Below are 17431 nucleotides of genomic sequence, written 5' to 3' on the forward strand. Positions count from 1 at the left end.
ACCACACCAAGACACCCATAGTCCCCCATCGTGGCCTATTAAAAGAAAAGCTATTGTCAATTCAGTTAATTACCTGTTTGGTATCAATTCACCTTTTTAACTTGGATTTGTTGATCCGTGCAGTGTGGATAATTAATCACCATTAGGACTGCAGAAGGGACATCACAGGTTATGTAGGTAAAGGATGAAAAACATCTCCATGTCCTCTGAATGCTGCTCAGTGCTACTGTATTCGCTGCCAAGTTTAATGGCTTGTTTGTCTATGAAATACTTTCCTTTTAAAAAGTGGATTAAAATGTTACAGTAAACTGCCAGTATGTGTGTATTCCTTTGCTCTGCCTGCTGTCGCGCTCTCCCAGCCGGTGAGTGCTCATTCAGTGGAATCACACTCACCCCCATTTCTCAGTGACATAGTGTGTCCCACCACAGGGTTGGGCCAGGTGAGCATTCTGCCCTTGTTGGCAGCTTACTTTGATCTCTCTGTCATTGTCTTTTGTCCTTGAAATTAGTGTTGCCCTACAGTGACTGATAAGAGCTGGATAGTATACTGAGTGAGAAAATCTGGAAATCTTCAGGGAAGAAAACTAAGAGAGCCTGCAGGTCAGCAGCAATAAGAAGGTCGTTTACGAGAGCTAGCAGAAACTTTCGGGCTCTAAAACCACTGACTCCATTGTATTTGCCACAGTGGGAAGGGTGGGAATGCATTTTTAGTGTTTTAATAAATATGTTATTTAAATAAAATTTAAAAACACCGTACCTACTATTAGAGTTACTGTAATATTACAGAATTTAGGGGTTAGAGAAGATTTATTACATTAATATAAAAGAACATTCAAGCTCCTGAAAGTCTGGGGGAAAAAAAACTTTTACATTCTCAAAACTTATTACTGTTAAAGAACGCAAGTTAGGTTCAGATTAATAGCAAGTTCTTAGTAAGTTTTATTTTAGAAATATGAGTTGAGTGAGGATTATTTAATGTAATACTCTGAATTTTTTATGATACTTTGTGAATTTTTAGAAAGCAGTTGGAAAACAACGTTTGTAATATAGTTGGCATACATATGTAAATCTAAAATTGGTTCTTGATAATGTAAGGTCCGAGGAGAGCAGGTTCTGCTGGCTTCAAAGTTAAAGGACTTAGGGTTGTACAATACAAAATATTAAGCTCTTGGGTGAAATTTTAACTATTTAGGAATTCCTGAAATTTTTGCTCACTTAGAATTTTCATGCTTAGGGCCTCCCCTGGTGGCACAGGCGGTTGAGCACTGGACTGTGAAGCTGTCCACAGCCTCTGCAGCGCCGGTTCCATCTTGGCTGGCCGGCGAGGGTCCCACATGGTGTGGCAGACCTCTCCACACCAGTTGGGCCTGCTGCTCCCCTCAGCAGTGTATTTCATCAGTCTGCCTGTTCTGTTCCCCGCTCTGTTTCCAGTGAATCCTCTCACCGTCCCACGAATCTGGCCTGTACCCTGGTTCTTGTATAAATAAATAAATAACTCTTTAAAAATAAAAGTAATTTTTATGCTTAAAAAGGAACTCCACTATAATTTGAACCTAGTAGAAAAAATGTGATTATTTTATTCAGATGAACTTTACATTTATTATATTGCTATCATTATCTTTTTTTTTTATGATTTATTTATGCATACCAGAGCTGGGGTACAGGCCAGAGGTGTAAGTGTGGGAGCGAGGGGGTTGTTGAGAGGATTCACCAGAGACAGAGTGGGGAACAGAACAGGCCGATTGACTGAAATACACTGCTGAGGAGAGCAGCTGGTGAGTCAGGAGAGGTCTGCTGCGCCATGTGGGTTGCTCCCTGGCCAGCCCGGGACCGAACTTGTGCTGCAGAGGCTGTGGACAGCGTCATAGGTTGCGTCCTAACCCTTGCGCCACCAGGAGGCCCCATGTCATTACAAAATTTTTATGCATTAATTCACTGGTTTTCCTTCCCCTTTAAAAGACATATTATTCCTGATTCCAGACACTATTAAACTTCATTAAGGAAAAAACCTCATTTTTCCTGGTCTTCTGAAAATCCTGCTTCCTAATAATTTGAAGAAAAATGATTCTAGTATTTTAATAAAGTTCATTAGCTAAATTCACTGAGATAAAGTTACAGAGAAATGTCATTTTTTTCTTGTGACATTTCCTCAATTGAGTTGACACTTCTGTTGTTTGGTTGCATAGAGTACTTGAAGTGTTATTTTATATAAAATATATAATTAAATACATAATTAAGAGGTCAACAAGTAAAATCTGAATTGATGGGTTTCACGGTTAAAGAAAAGTCCCTGAGCTTTGTGAAGACTTCTGTAGTTCCAGGAAGTTTCAGTGCACCGGTGAAGAGGAACCTTTTCATACCCCAGGATTTGTGATCTCTGCAAAGTTTCTAGGGCTTATTATTTGTTTTGGATCCTATTTGGACTTTTAAAATTTTTTTCTCTATTAAACATTATATTCAGAAAAAAATTATTTCCCAATTCACTGATCCCATACACCAAAATGTCCATTAAAGCATTTTGTGTACTCTTTGGTTGATTACAGAGTTCTTTAAGAGTAGTAACTGTGTGTTAATCATCTCTGTAACTGGCATGGTGTTTGGCAAATCGTAGGCACACAGGAGCGCTTCCTGTGGGCCGTAGTATTTAGTTTTTGTATAGTCACTATAACTCTTCAACACTACTATTGAATTAAATTACTATTAAAATTTTCATACATAATTTTAGTATTAGGTTTAAGATTTATATTGCCCAGTTGGAATGTTGGTTAATGTGTATGAATTTTTTTACCACTGTAAACCAGAAATAAGCTGTAAGCACAGACAAAATGGAAGACTGATTGAGTTCTAGGATACTTAAATGTATGATAGCCAGGAAATTGACGAGCATGGATGATGACATTGAAACCAGTTTCATGGAACTGATCTGGGCTTTGGGGTAGGCTTTGTATGTCACCTGCGCATCGAGGCTTAAAACTATGGTGAAGAAATGTTTCTGATGGTAGGAGGAAGGAAACATACGAAAGCTGTTGATGGAACTGGGGCCATACTGCTTGTTGACTTGCTTACTGGATTAATGCTATTTCACTAGAAGAAGGAACTTTGAAATAACTTGAGGCCTTCTGCTTCTAGTATTGAATGAATGCATTCTGGCTACCTGCAGAAAACAACTCTAAAATACATATACATGGCTATCCTAAGACACTAGGGAATGAGTCCAACAAGTACAGCATGGAGTGAGCCCTGGGGAAGGAAAGTAGATACTTGTCTGCTGAACTTGTGACTGGTAGCACTAATTCCAACATGAGGTAAATCCCTATTGTTGGAGACAGGGTAATCCAGGAAGAGAAAGAGACAGAAAAGGAGTCCCAAATTCTAGCTGACCCCTGGGTCGCTTACATGTGGAATAGACTTAGCGGAGCTCAACTAAAGATTTGAACATTCAACACCTAAGAAAGGATGCAGTTCTGAATTGTATCAGGATAGATGCCTACTAAATATAAATAAACCTTCAAAGGAAAAGTAACAGAATCAAGAATTGTCTTAAGATTTAAAATTAAAATCTGAAAATGAATCACATTCTCAAAAGAAAAGCAATCTCCAGATGTTGGAACTAACAAGACAGGTATATTAAAACAGCTGTTATAATGATTCTCATAATACAAGACAGAATATGAAAAGATAGATAATCCTAGCAGAGATTGAAACTATATAATGAACCAAATAGGAATTTTGGGACTCAAACTAAAATTTCTGAAACAATTTTGGATGGATTTAACTCGTAAGGAAGGAGCGTGCAGCTTTCAAGATAGAGGAGTAGACGTTCTCTATTAGAATTGACAGGGAGTGGGGAAAGGTTGATATACTAGGGAAGAGCATGTCAGATGGCCTTAGCACACAGACGTTACTGTTGGAATTCCAGCAAGAGGAGAGAGAAAATGAGATAGCAAATAGTTGAAGAATAATGGTAGAAAAATTGCACAAATTTGAGGAAAAACATCATTTGTCGATTGCAGATGCCCATCACAAAACAATCGGAAGGAATTACAAAGGAGATCACACTACAGCACATTAGAGTGAAATGTTGAAAACCGTAGATGAAGAGCCAGTCTTGAGTAAGAGGAAAATGACATAGAGAAGCAAAGATAAGATTAATGGCTGACTCATCAGAAAGTAGGGAGTGTGAAAGAGTATGAAATATCTTTGAAATGTAACAAGAAAAAATGTCAACCCTGAATTTTATAAGTATTGAAAATATCTTCAAAGTGAAGGTGAAGTAAAGTCACGTTGAAATAGAAGATGGCTAAGAGAATGTTACACCAGACAGAGACCAAGGGGGTTGCGGCCAAGAAGAATGGAGAGCAGGTGGGAGTGATGGGCACCAGGAGCAGTGACTCTGGGTAAATAGAAAGGGTTTCTTTTTTTGGAGGAGGGGGAGGGGGGATAGGAACCTTTTTCCTCTCTTGGTTTCCTTATATATGAGAGATCGTGTGAAGGGGGGAAATAATCAAAGTCCTGGGGCATTTTTTTATCCTATGTAAATATAAATATGGGCTTTTCTGCACATTATGTGAAATGCTAAGATATTATTCAGTCCATGAAGAGTTAGATTTGTGTTATAATGCCCAGAACAACCACTTGAAAATATAATATGTAAAAAGATACTAAGGAAAACTAAAATGGAATTGTAAAATATGTTGAAATAGTATAGTATATTTTTTAACTTGGGAAGGGAAGCAGAATAACAAAAACAGAGGATATAAATAGGACGCCAAGTATAAACCTCATAGATCCAGGAATAATTGCATTAAATAACAGTGGATGAAATACTCCAATGAAAAGGCAGAGATTGTCAAAATAGATTCTTTTTAGAAAAGGTCCAGCTGTATACTAGAAAGCTTTATAGTAATACTAAGAAACTTTAAGTAGAAAAATAGGAGACTGAAAGTTAAATGGGAAGAAAGGTCAAGAAAACAGGTTGGAATGGCCAATATTGCTATCAGATAAAGTCGATCTAAAAAGAAACTTATATCAAAGGGGATGCTTTGCAATGATAAAGGTCAGTTTAGCAGGAAGACACAGCATCGTGTATGTTTAGTCACTTAATACAGAGTCACTGATACAAAGTGACTGCATGAAACAAGAATTGACTAAATGAAGGCAGAAACAGGCAATTCCATTTCAGTTCAGATAATCAGAATATGATTTAACGAAACTCTTTCAGCACTTCATAGAACCAAACCAGCAATCATCAAATACTTAGAAGATCTGAACATCATTTTCAGTGAGCTGGACCTTATTGATGTTTATAAAAGGTTATACCTCATAACTGGAGAATTCATTTTACTTTCTAGTACAAGATACATTTACATGGATAAAGCATATACTAAACATTCAGGTGGAAAGATCAAAATTATGCAGAATATGAGCTACAACAAACTTGTAAGATCGAGCTAATGCAGGGCTTTCAGGGAATTTAAATCTATAAGTAAGTAGTTGACATAAAAAGCTAAATCTATTATTTTCTATCTAAAATTTAAAATAAAATTATGTACAGCAAACTTAAACCAAGTAAGTAGAAGGAAGAACATCAAAAAATAAGGACACATTTCTGAAGTACAAAATGGACGAATAGAGCAAAACAGTAAAACAAAAAAGTGTTTTTTGAAACGACCGATGAAATGAAGGTGTACTAGAGAGAGAGAAGACACAAGTTCCTAGTACTTGTAATAAAATGGGAGGCATCATTATAGACGTGGACAAGCACTCAGACTTTAAGGGGACATGATGAGCAACTTTATGCTGGTCATTTTGACAACTCATATGAAAAGTCTGTGAAAGCCCGTAGTCTAAGCAGGAAGTAACAGAAAGGTAGAATGCCCTTATCTTGACTAAATGTGTGAATTTGTCATGAAAAATTACCTCAGTGTGAACATGTAAAGCCTAGTCACACTAATGAATTTTATCAATGTTAAGGAGAAATCATATGAACCATAGAAAAAAATTTTCAGAAGCGATGAGGATGCTTTATTTTATTATCAAAAGTTGGTAATACCAGCATTATTTTGATGCCACCAAAAAAAGAAAGGTCATTATTTCTCACATGTAGAAATTCTTAATATAATTTTGGTGAATGGAATCCAACAATATATAAAAAGGATAATATATCAATACCAAGTGGGATATATGTTGGCACTCAAGGTTAGTTTAATGTCTGGGAATTAAGCAGTGTAACTTATATACATAGAATAAAGGTAAACACTATGTGATTATTTCATTAAATGATTAAAGTGTATTGGACAAAGAAAGATAGACTGGAAAAGAAGTAGTAGTATATTGTATTTTCAGACTGTATGGAACATTTTAAGTTACTTATAAAAGTTCATTCCAACAAGAAGAGATTATGATAATAAATTCATACATACCAGGTAGCAATCCTTGAAAATCTGTGTTAAAAGTTAACAACTAAAATGAGAAAAACACAATTCCACAGTTGTAGCTTATAAAATAACCCTAAATGGTTGGTTAAACAAGCAGGAGGAACTCAGGAACAACATGACGGATCTGGACAACAGAATAGCAGGCCTTACCTAGTTGACACTGCCCGAAGAAAATTGCCCCTAGCAGTGGCTTAATTCACATTCTTTGAAGGCGCATGGAAGTTTTGCCAAATTGACTGTGTTGGATCAGTTCAAGTTTCAGCAGAGTTCACGAATCAAACATAGTCATAGTGTGTTTTTTGACTCACAATGGAATTGAGCTGGGAATCAGCTGAAACTGAAAATTGAGGGTTGGCCATAAACAAGGTGTTTTAACTTAAATGTCTAGAAAGAGCACTAAAGGAGATCAAAGCAATGGAAAAGAAGGAAGTAAAACAAGGAGTAATATTTAGTAAATAGAAAATATACTGAATTGATTAAGATAAAAGTTTAAAAAAATTCGCAAAGTAGATGAACTTGTATACAACTGAGTAAGAAACAGCTACAGAACTCAATTTGATGTCACTAATTGAAACACCATTTTATGTACCCCCAGGGGACAAAAAGAAACAAAGTAAAGTCACAGCAGCTTTCTGTTGTCATAGACTTACTCAGTTTTGTAACTTACTGTGTTAGGAGATGCATGTTAAAAGGAGAACAAATGAAATTTACAAATTCCTGGGACCTCAGGGTGGTCCGGCACTTGTTCACTAAGCCGTGTTTTTCACGTTATGTTTTTTTTCCTTGCCGGGCAGTGTTACTAATGGAGCATTTTTAAGAGTGGTCCATTTCTTCCCTGGAGTTTTTTTCCCCAAGCTGTTACGAACTTTTATATACATTGTTGTCAAGAACCATCAAGGAGGGCCTCCCCCGTGGTGCAGCAGTTGAGGGCTGGGTTGCAAAGCTGCCCGCAGCCTCTGCAGCGCCGGTTCGATCCCCGGCTGCTCCCCGGTCACCAGGCGAGGGTCCCACATGGCGCGCAGACCTCTCCTGCCGCCCGCTGCTCCCCTCAGCAGTGTACTTTGGTCCTTCTGCCTGCTCTGCTCCCCGCTCTGGCTCTGGTGAATTCTCTCACCCTCCCGCGCTTCTGCTGTACCCAGTGCTTGTATAAATAAATAAATAAATAAATAAATATTAAAAAAAAGAACCATCAAGGATCTGAGATCTTTATTCCCTTTGTAAGCTAACAAATTAACTTGCCACCATAGGTTTGAAACCACAATGTCAAGGATGTTGTCAGAAAACCCCTCTCCCTCTGGATCAAAGATCAGCTTTATTATTCATGGCAAAAGCAGTAGCAGTGTGTCAGCAAGTTTGCCCTGTGTCCTGAACCCCAGGTCCTCCATGATACCTATCCTCGGCAAGCCCGTGCGCAGGGAGGAAGGCCAGCCCACACTGTGAGCAGGCAGCAGGCAGTCCAGTGTCCTGCCCAGGGGAGAGAGCAGTTGTTAAAATGTGGTCTCTCTGACTTGCCGAGATGCCTTTGTGACCCACCCTAGACACAGCTCTGTTGGAGGCTACAGATAAGCCCGCCCCTCCAGCACCCCAGGGTCAGTGGAATATGCAGGGGGGCTTGTCCAACTGCATCTCCCAGTAGTCGTTAGGCAGGGACAGCTGTGTTACTGCTGCTGCTTCTTCCAGCATCTGTAAGGAACATCAGGTTTTAAAGATGTTTGTGAATAGATACTGTAGGATAGGTGACATCAATAAGTAAAATTTAAGAAAGGAAATGAAGACCAAATTAGAAATACTTGGGTAGTTTTTTTTTTTAAGATTTATTTTAATTTTTTTATTTATGCATACAAAAATTGGGTGTAGGCCAGAGGCGCAGAGGGTGAGAAGATTCACCTGAGACAGAGCGGGGAGCAAAAACAGATGGATCTACGAAATCCACTGCTCAGGGGAGCAGCGGGGAGGCAGAAGAGGTCTGCTGCGCCCTGTGGGTCAGCTCCCTGACTGGGGATTGAACTCATGCCTACATGACTGGAGATAGCTTGCTAGTGCTGAAACTCCCCCTGTGCCACCAGGGAGACCCCAGTTTTTAAATTACGGAAAATGCAACAGACAGCTTAAAAGCTATACATTTAAAAACCTGTATTTTACAGACATTACTTGTTTTGAAGTCAATCTGTGTTCATAATAAAAAATTATTTTTTCTTATGAGAAAATAGCATTATGTGGAACTGATTGAAAATAGTAAAACTCTTCATTGGCAATTGAACCAATTCTAAAAAAAAATTAAAAGACTTGAGTGTATTTAATTTCAATTATTTAAGGTATAGCAGACCAGTGGGATTAGACGAAGAGCTATTGTAGTGTAATATGTATTTCGTGTAAAGAATAGGTAGATGTGGAGGAATGGTAAATGAGAGGTGTGACTCTTCAATAAATGATGTTAGGCTGTCATGATTTTGCATATGCAAAAAAAAGTTCCAGATGAATTAAACACTTAAAAGTGAGGAATAAACATTTCGTCATTGGGAGAAACTGTAGGAGAATACACTTAAGACTTCAAGGTTAGGAAATGTTACTGACTAAAGAACTCATAAGGGAAAATGGATATTTGACCATTAAATAGGAGAAAAAATCTCCTTATGCAAAAAGACAACATGAATCGTTAAAGGACATGCCGCAAAACTGCAGCATGTCCTAAATAGGTGCTTTAATTCAATGTCATTTTGTTACATTGTTGATGATAAACAGTGGGTTCTCTGCTGGGGCACTTCTGTAGAGTTGGCATGTTCTTCCCATGTCTATGTAGGCTTTCTTCAGGGGCTGTGGTTTCCTGTGACACATTAGGTTCATGGACATGGCTGGAGTGAGTGTTGGCAGAGTGTGTGGGTGGAAGGGCGCCCTGCCTGGAGGGGCTCCCCTTGTGCCAGGATAGGCTTTACCTCCCCTTTGGCCTTGAGCTGGAGTAAGTGGATTGGAAAATGAGTGACTACAGATGGTCACTGAATACTGGAAGTGTGTTAGGTCTTTATTGATGGCGTGTTTGTGACCGGAAATTGCCATACAAACTTGTTTATGTCTGCTAGCCTTTGGTAAAATTGGTTGTTTGACGTAAAGTCAAAGTTCAAGACACTAGTAATGATGTTAAATATGGACTCCCTGTTCTGCTTGGTCTTTGATATGGAGAAACATGAATGTCCAGGTAGTGAAGTCTGGAGTGTAAATTGGTATAGCCACCTTGGAGAGCAATTTTGGCATTATAGTTAGTGGATTTTTAAAAAATGATTTTACCTATGGAAACACCATCGTCAATTCCTTAAACTCTTGCACTTGTGTTCTGGTGGGTGGACTTGAGGACGTTTGTGTGAGTTTTGTTTATAATAATAATTATAATATACAATAATTGAATGTAGTGCAGTTGGCCATAAGTGGAGCGGTGGAAATTCAGGTCTTTTTAAAATGGAATATTATGGGTAAGAATAAAGACTAACTTTCATCAAACACAGTTGATGCAACATACACCCAATCTTGAAATGGTGATGGTCAAAAAAGGGCACAGTTTTTCACTACTGTTCTGAGTACTTTGCTGTTCGGTGTTAAAAATGATGGGCATGTTTTTGCACGTAGAACAATTTCAGAGGGAAACTGTCACAGGGAGATAAGGTAATGGGTCCGTCCATATGTGAGATGGAATTCTGAGAGATTTTATGTATAACTTACTAAACTATTAAAAACACTTTAAATATAAAACTGTGTGTGTGTGTTGGGGAGGGAGGGTTGACTAGATAATTAGCTACTGTTTTCTTTTAAAACACACAGTCCAGCAATTGTTAGTTAACAATTAGTGTCCAAAGTCTTTCACTTTGCATCTTCTCAAATCTGTCCGCTCATCGTGATGTGTTTGTTTATATACTTGTCAGAGATTGTCTCTTATGACTGAATAGTGACAAACTAAATGTGTTTGTGTTTGGGGATGTTTAGGTAAAAAAAAAAAAACTGTTATTAACATCTGTCCTATGGGCATAAGCTGCTCGTGTGGCTTCAAAACATGTGCACTGCAGCATACTCTACCTGATGGCGTGCATTTCTGTGTGTTGCTTGCAGCTCAGTAATATGAATGTCATTTTTGGATGAAGTAGAGAATCACAAATTTATCTTAAATTGTTAATCTAGTTAAATTTGTAGCTTAATGATATTTTCAGTATATCTTTAATATTTTGATGGCATTTTAAGAAAAAAAAAAACAAACAACACTTTCCCTGTCTTTAACTACTTTCCATTATGGTTATTGAATAAGGATTAATCCAGCATGTTTAATAAAAAAATTATTTTTTCATACCACAGTGAGTTCTTTTTTTCTTAACTGTGTAGATTTGGTCTAAATTATTTGACATTCTGGATTAGATATTTATTTAGCCTAAATGTTATGACCGTTTGGAAACACTTTAAGATTTACTTGTATTCATACGAGTGGCCATACTCCTAGATTGTGCGACTTACCGGGACACTGTAGATTTTGTTTTGTGATTTTATGAAGGTGAGAGTTTAACGGCAAGAATTTAACGGCAAATATATAAGTCATGGTTTAACCAGGAAGGCAGCAGGAGGAACACGCAGATTTTTTACTAGGAATTGGCACACGGCTGTGCCTGCTGCGCCAAGGGTGCCCAGCGTGGAGTCTGGAAGGACGATGAAGCGGGTAGATGTTTGGAGTTTAGAGAATCTTGAGTTTAGAGAATGTCTAATCCCTCTTTTAAGGACTCCTGTCTGAATAATTCAGGTCCACCTAGTACAAACCTCTCTTCTGAGTGATTTAAAGTCAACTAGTAGTTAATGTCTTTAATTTCATCTACGGAATCCTTTCAAAGCAGCACCTAGGTTTAAGTTAGAAGGAACTCAGGCAAACTAGGCTGGACATTATGTTTTACCTGGAAAGAATGTTTTCCATGGTCTTCTGTCTCCTGTGGCCAGTGGATGGCGTGACTAGGGGGATGCCACGGGCTTTTGAAAGAAGTTGTTGAGCTTTCCAGGATTTATTTTTTAAAATGTTGAAACATTTGAAGAGTTTCAGGATGTCAGTATTGTTTACTGAGGAGAATACCTTTAAAGGATATTATATGTCAGTGGTGAGCCAGGGATATAAATTTATATATTAACTGTTAACATTAAGATAAAAATTGTACATGCAAACAAATTGTAATACATGAGCCATAGACTTTGATGGTTAGGGTTCCTTTTAGTGTATAATAGTTTCTGCATGGAATACTTAAACTGCTCTATTTTGTAAAGAAAATAAAGTTAATTCAATTATTTTTCCTCCATAGAATGCCAGTTTTGTATTTTGGCAAGAAGATCCCTTGAGGTAATCCTAGGAAGGCCCCAACAAATCAGCTGCTTCCAAGTGCAGTAGGTGTTTATAGACACAGGCTTGCATTTTTTAACGGCTGCCTGCATTTATTTATTCAGTGTGTATTATCCATTCTTTTTAGAGTAGCATGAAAATAGTTACTGGACTTTCTGTTCACTGTGAGGCTCTATTGGTTCATGCTCTGCTCTAAGATAAAATTAGAGAGGTGAACTAGGTGTAGGGCTGGTATTCATTGAACATAGTATTTTCACTATTTCCCAGCAGATTCTTTTCATTTCACTAAATAAACATCTGAGCATGAAGAATATTCTCAGAACTATTAGGCAAGAATCCTAACCTTAAGTAGCCCATAGCAGAGATGAAAAGATGAGCTATATAGACATAGTCGCCTTCTAAAGAAATGTGTCACTGATGAGAATCAGATGAGGAGACTGCTAGGGAAATTCAGAATGAAGAACTCTTGAGACAGGTGGACAAAAATGAGCCTCGGGGATATTGTCAGCCTTCACATGAACCCAAGAAAAGATGGGGTTCGGTGATTCTGCGTCTACTGTGGCCTAATAGAGAGCGGTGTTGAGAGAAGGGGTTGGACTTGAGTTCAGATTGTGGGTTTTGACGTAGTCATTGAGGTGACTTTGTCTAAATTTCCTCATCTGTAAACAAAGGTTCATGACATAAACTATTTGGGCTAATTCGATACTGAAGTACTATCTTCGGTATTTTTTAAATAGATTTAATTTTATTTATTTATGCATGCAAGAATACTGGGGTGTAGGCCAGAGGTTCGTTGGGTAAGAGGACTCACCAGCGACAGTGGTGGGCAGAACAGGCAGATCTACTGAAATCCACTGCTGCAGGGAGCAGCGGGGAGACAGGAGAGGTCAGCTGCGCCATGGGGTCAGCTCCCTGGCTGGGGATCAAACCCTGGCCATGTGGATGATAGTGCTGAGAGTAACCCCTACACCACCAGGGAGGCCCTCTTAAGTACTTTTTTACATTACAGTTGATAGATCCATTTGTATCTGTGGTAGTTTTTGAAGATGTTTTATCCAATTATAATGATTACTATTAGCTTTATTTAAATTGAACTTCATTCTCACAATTAACCACAATAACGGTGAAAGGTAGCTTAGTTAAGCATTACAATGATTTAATATGATTATTAAAAAAGTTTTATATCTCTCAAAGTTTTCCATTGCATTCACATTTTAGTTACATGGTGAATAATGTCTGTATATTTGTTTCTTAATTAATGAAGAGGCAGTAGAACAAGGCATTTTACAAGAGAGGACTTGGGTGTCCTCTTCAAGCAGATCTTGCTGTTTTAGGTAAGACAAGGCTTAATCACTAGTGGACAAACAAGACACTGTCCTTGGCCACTGAAAACATTTCCTAGATCACTAATGAAACATTTCAAAGCTGTTGTCAAGACACATGACAAACAATATAGCTTTATATTATAGTTAGATAGATGTCGGTTGATAACAGGAAGAGGAATTTAAGAGTTATTTCAGTTCTGTTATCTCTGAAACTTGAGTGTGCTTGAGGTATTGTCTAATAAACAAAGCATTCTCTGAACTTAGATTTTTTTTTTTTTCCCTGCCAAGAGAATGACGCCTTTTGGCTGAAAATTAAGGTATGCAAAATAATCATAAAATGATTTAACATTTAACTTGAGCATTTGTATAACATTAGGTGATGTATAAAATATATAAAAAATGACGATTTGTAGTGATAAAAGCCTCCTGAGTGTACCAGGCCAGGTTTTAGTAAGTAAGTAGTTAAGAATCTTTTCAAAAATTTTCAGGGAAATTATAAATGTTGGATGCATCACTGTAAGTCATGAAGGAAAGCAAGCATACAGCTATTTTTACCTTTTAAAACCCCAGCAGAGTGGGGTGGGGGCAGTGTAGAGATCCTTCTGGAAATTGTTAATCTGACAACCGCGTTCAGATACAGCAGTGGCTGAAGTGGTGCTGATGCTGTGTCCACACTGTGCTGTCTCCACAGTCCTTGTGTATGGACTGTCTGGAGACCCACTCATGTCTTGTTACCAGTGTCACTGAAGAATAGTGTTTTTTTTAATGCTTTCAGTTCATGAATATCTTTGGCTGTGCGTCTTGGTCTTAGTCAGAAGTCCCACAGGAAGTGGAGTAATCCAGGATCTCCAAGGGAACAGTTGCGTGACAGAATGTACGCCTGTGGCCTGTTTTGCTAGTTAACTGGCAATGAAAGGGTTAAAAGAGAAAATCCTTTTTTAGTTACATTTTGCTAGATTTCAATAAAAGATTATAAGAAACGTCTTCAAAGTGTCTTGGTCGGGGTGATGGAGGCAGTGTGATGCAGGAGTAACGTAGCCCTAAAGAACTGTGCAGTGGGCTAGTTCTTCCAGCTAAGTAACACAGTCCTTGTGTTTTTTTTTCCCCTCTGGGAAGTGTGGCTGTGTTGAGTGTAAGTTAGCACTTTGGAATTACTGGGAAAAGAACTCTGCCCATAATATTATACACTAACTGTTTGGAGAAACCACTGTTGTTTTTGATTACCATCAGACGTACTATGTCATCCAGATTATTAGCCAAGAAGGATAGAGACAGATTATCCACAGTAATCACCTCTGCTCTCTTCAGAGCGCGTTTCATTTTTGAATTTCTGCCTCTTTAATTTTTTCTTTTGTTGATGTGACATTGGATTACACCACTGTATGCAATTTAAACGTATAGGATCACACTCTTCAGGTGTTATTGCCAAGCCACAGGTGTTTATTCCCACACCACACTGCACCCACCACCATGTCACCCAGTCTTCCACCAGTGTCTATGGTGCCCCTCTACCTGCACACCGCCCCTCCCCCAAGCCTTGTTACCAGAACCCAGCCGCCTCAGTGGTGGGAGCTGGCAGTGGCAGTGGTGTTCGCTCACCCTGCTGCTCCACCACAAGTCAGTTGTGGCAGTTGCTCCTCAGAGACCAGCAACTGCATTTGTGGCCGTTGTGGCCGTTGCTTCTCTGAACCCTTTTATGTAACAGTGTACTTCCTGGATCTGGAATGGGCCAATCAGGTGTGAGCTATGAGCTGATTGGTGCTAAATGGCCCAGTAAGCCACAGGATTGAAAAATGATCCAATCAGGGCCTCCCCGGTGGTGCAGTGGGTTGAGGGAGCGCTGTGAAGCTGTCCGCAGCCGCTGCAGTGCGGGTTCGATTCCCGGCCGGCCAAGGAGATACCCACATGGCACAGCAGACCTCTCCTGACTAGCCTGCTGCTCCCCTCAGCAGTATATTACAGTCAGTCTGCCTGTTCTGCTCCCCGCTCTGACTCTGGTGAATCCTCTCACCCCCCACACCTAAGACCTGCACCCCAGTTCTTGTATAAAAATAAATAAATCTTAAAAAAGGAAAAAGAAAAATGATCCAATCAGACTTGTGTTGGGGCAGCCCAAAAGAGGATATAAGCCAGGGTTGGAGGGAGCTGAGAAGACCTATGGTTCCAGCCTCTGAAGAAAGCAGGGACAGATGGTCCAGCCTCTGAAGGAAGAAGAGTAAAGGGAAGGCTCTGTTCCTGGCCTCTGAAGAAAGAAGGACCAGAAGCTGAAAGAAGAAAGAAAATGCATCCTGCAGCTGACCTCTGAGGAGGGAAGAGAAGCCGAAGACCTCTGTCAGAGACAGGGTCTCCGGTCCTGTGACATTGCCTGAAAGGTATACCAAAGGCCCTGGGCCTGGTGTCTCAAAGAGCTGTTTGTTGGTGGTGTTGCCCAACAGTTCACAAAGAGCTCTTAACACTGGTGTCTCTGACAGCGCATGTGGGAGACCATTAGTGACCATCACTACTGGCCAGTGCATTCCGGCACTTCTGGTGACCACTGGTGCTACCTGGGTGAGGTAGCGGCCATGTGTGGCCATAGTGAGCTCTTTGCTTCCCGTTTGTAAAATAAACCTCATGTTGGTGTTCCTGTAGCCTGAGGCTTCTTGCAATTGTGCATAGTGACCTGTCCTCTTATTGGGCACTGTCCTTTGTCAGGCTCTAGCCCAAGGGCCCCTATGGGTATTGTATTGCTATAGCCTTGGTTTTGGTTTTTGGCCTTTTGGAGCTTTTTGGTGGCTCGCTTATCTTAGAGCCAGGGCAGGCGGGTGGCCGTTCCATCCTTCGATCTAGCCTTCCGCCCTGACTGCTCCTATTTTAGTCTCAGTTCTTTAGTCGTATTTTTAGGGTTTGTTAATGGTTTTGTTTTTATTTGGCCTTTTGTTTTTTTCTCTGTGCTCCATATAAAACTGAAACCCTCTGTTTGTTTTTCTCCTTCTCACTTATTTAGCTTAGTATAATTCCCCCAGTTCCATCCATAATGCTACAAATGAGAATAGTTTATCTTTTCTATAGCCAAGTAGTACTCCATTGTATGTCTATACCACATGCAGATGCTTCTCATCCATCTCTGTAATAATCTCAGGGGTTACTGTGGGTACAAACAGACATATATACATACACATATGTACACATGCTATATGTCTCAACAATAGCTATATATGTGTGTATATATATATGTTATTCAGTTGAAATCAAATAGTGTTAAAATATTTAAGTGTACCAAATAATTTTATGTTACATATGTTTTACGATGACATACAAAGACTGATAATCATGGATTTGATTAACTTTTCACCATTCTAGTATTAATTCTACAATTTTCCATGGTTGAAATTCACTATTCCCCCCCAAAATATGTCACTACAGGTAATTTGGGGTAGGCATCAGTATAAATTCCAATGTATTTTATTTATATAGTTAATTTTTTTTTCTTTATGGCTTTGCTATTGAGACAGCCTTCATATTTGAGGAACTGGGATTTCCCTGCTGGTTAGTTATGGCAACATGACCACAGGGAGGAAGTCTTACAGTGGAATGGCAGGAAATCCCCTTTAGCTGGAAAGCCATCTACCTCTTTAAGGGAGCCAGGACAGTAGGGGTTGCACAGGAAAAGCTTTTGAGTTGCTGTTCTGCAAAGAGCAAATGACGTTTTAGGGTTTAGAGTAATCTTAACACTTTACACATCAAAAAATATGAAAACTTAACATGTGACTATGAATATAAATGATATTCCCATTTCACCGCGTCACCTACCTCATCGCCACAGCCACCCCCGCGTCCCCCCAGGCCACCCATCACGTTCTTACCAAGCATCTTGCAGTTCAGTTATGATAGTCTTGCTCTTCCACACACAGGGATGGACATTCTTAAATAGAAATCATAAGCTAAAACATTATTCTACACCTCGTGTTTTCAATGCTGTTTATCACTGAGGGGTTTAAGATTACATGAAGGTGGTTGTGAATTAATACTTGGGAAATATGAATACTGTAAATATCCACAGCAGCATTAGATTGAACAGGGCATTAACAGCTACAGTCCATGTGACTGTATGGATTCATCTCTGATAGCAGGAGAGACAGAATGCAAACAAATGGGACTATATCAAACTAAGAAGCTTTTCGCACAGCAAACGAAACCATCACCACTGAAACAAAAGGACACCCTACTGAATAGGAGAACATATTTGCAAATCATACATCTGACAGGAGACTGATATCCAAGGTCTACTAAGAACTCCTACCACTCAACAAAACAGAAATAATGCAATCGAAAGA

The 17431-nt window shown here is 39.2% G+C and overlaps 1 protein-coding gene and 1 long non-coding RNA gene across 7 annotated transcripts in view; one reads left to right on the forward strand and one right to left on the reverse strand.

Moving 5' to 3' along the window:
- The window catches only part of QKI (QKI, KH domain containing RNA binding), a 141240-nt gene that overhangs the window by 75313 nt on the left and 48496 nt on the right, over window positions 1-17431 (forward strand). The window lies entirely within an intron of this gene.
- Window positions 8027-13999, reverse strand: LOC129146256 (uncharacterized). The gene is made up of 3 exons (XR_008552840.1): window positions 13671-13999; window positions 11357-11529; window positions 8027-8120 (listed from the first exon to the last, which is right to left on the reverse strand). It is a non-coding gene; the product is annotated as an uncharacterized LOC129146256 (long non-coding RNA).

Source organism: Talpa occidentalis, unplaced genomic scaffold, assembly GCF_014898055.3.
Source record: "Talpa occidentalis isolate TD23 unplaced genomic scaffold, MPIMG_talOcc4v2.1 talOcc4.2, whole genome shotgun sequence".
NCBI classification, from domain to species: domain Eukaryota; kingdom Metazoa; phylum Chordata; class Mammalia; order Eulipotyphla; family Talpidae; genus Talpa; species Talpa occidentalis.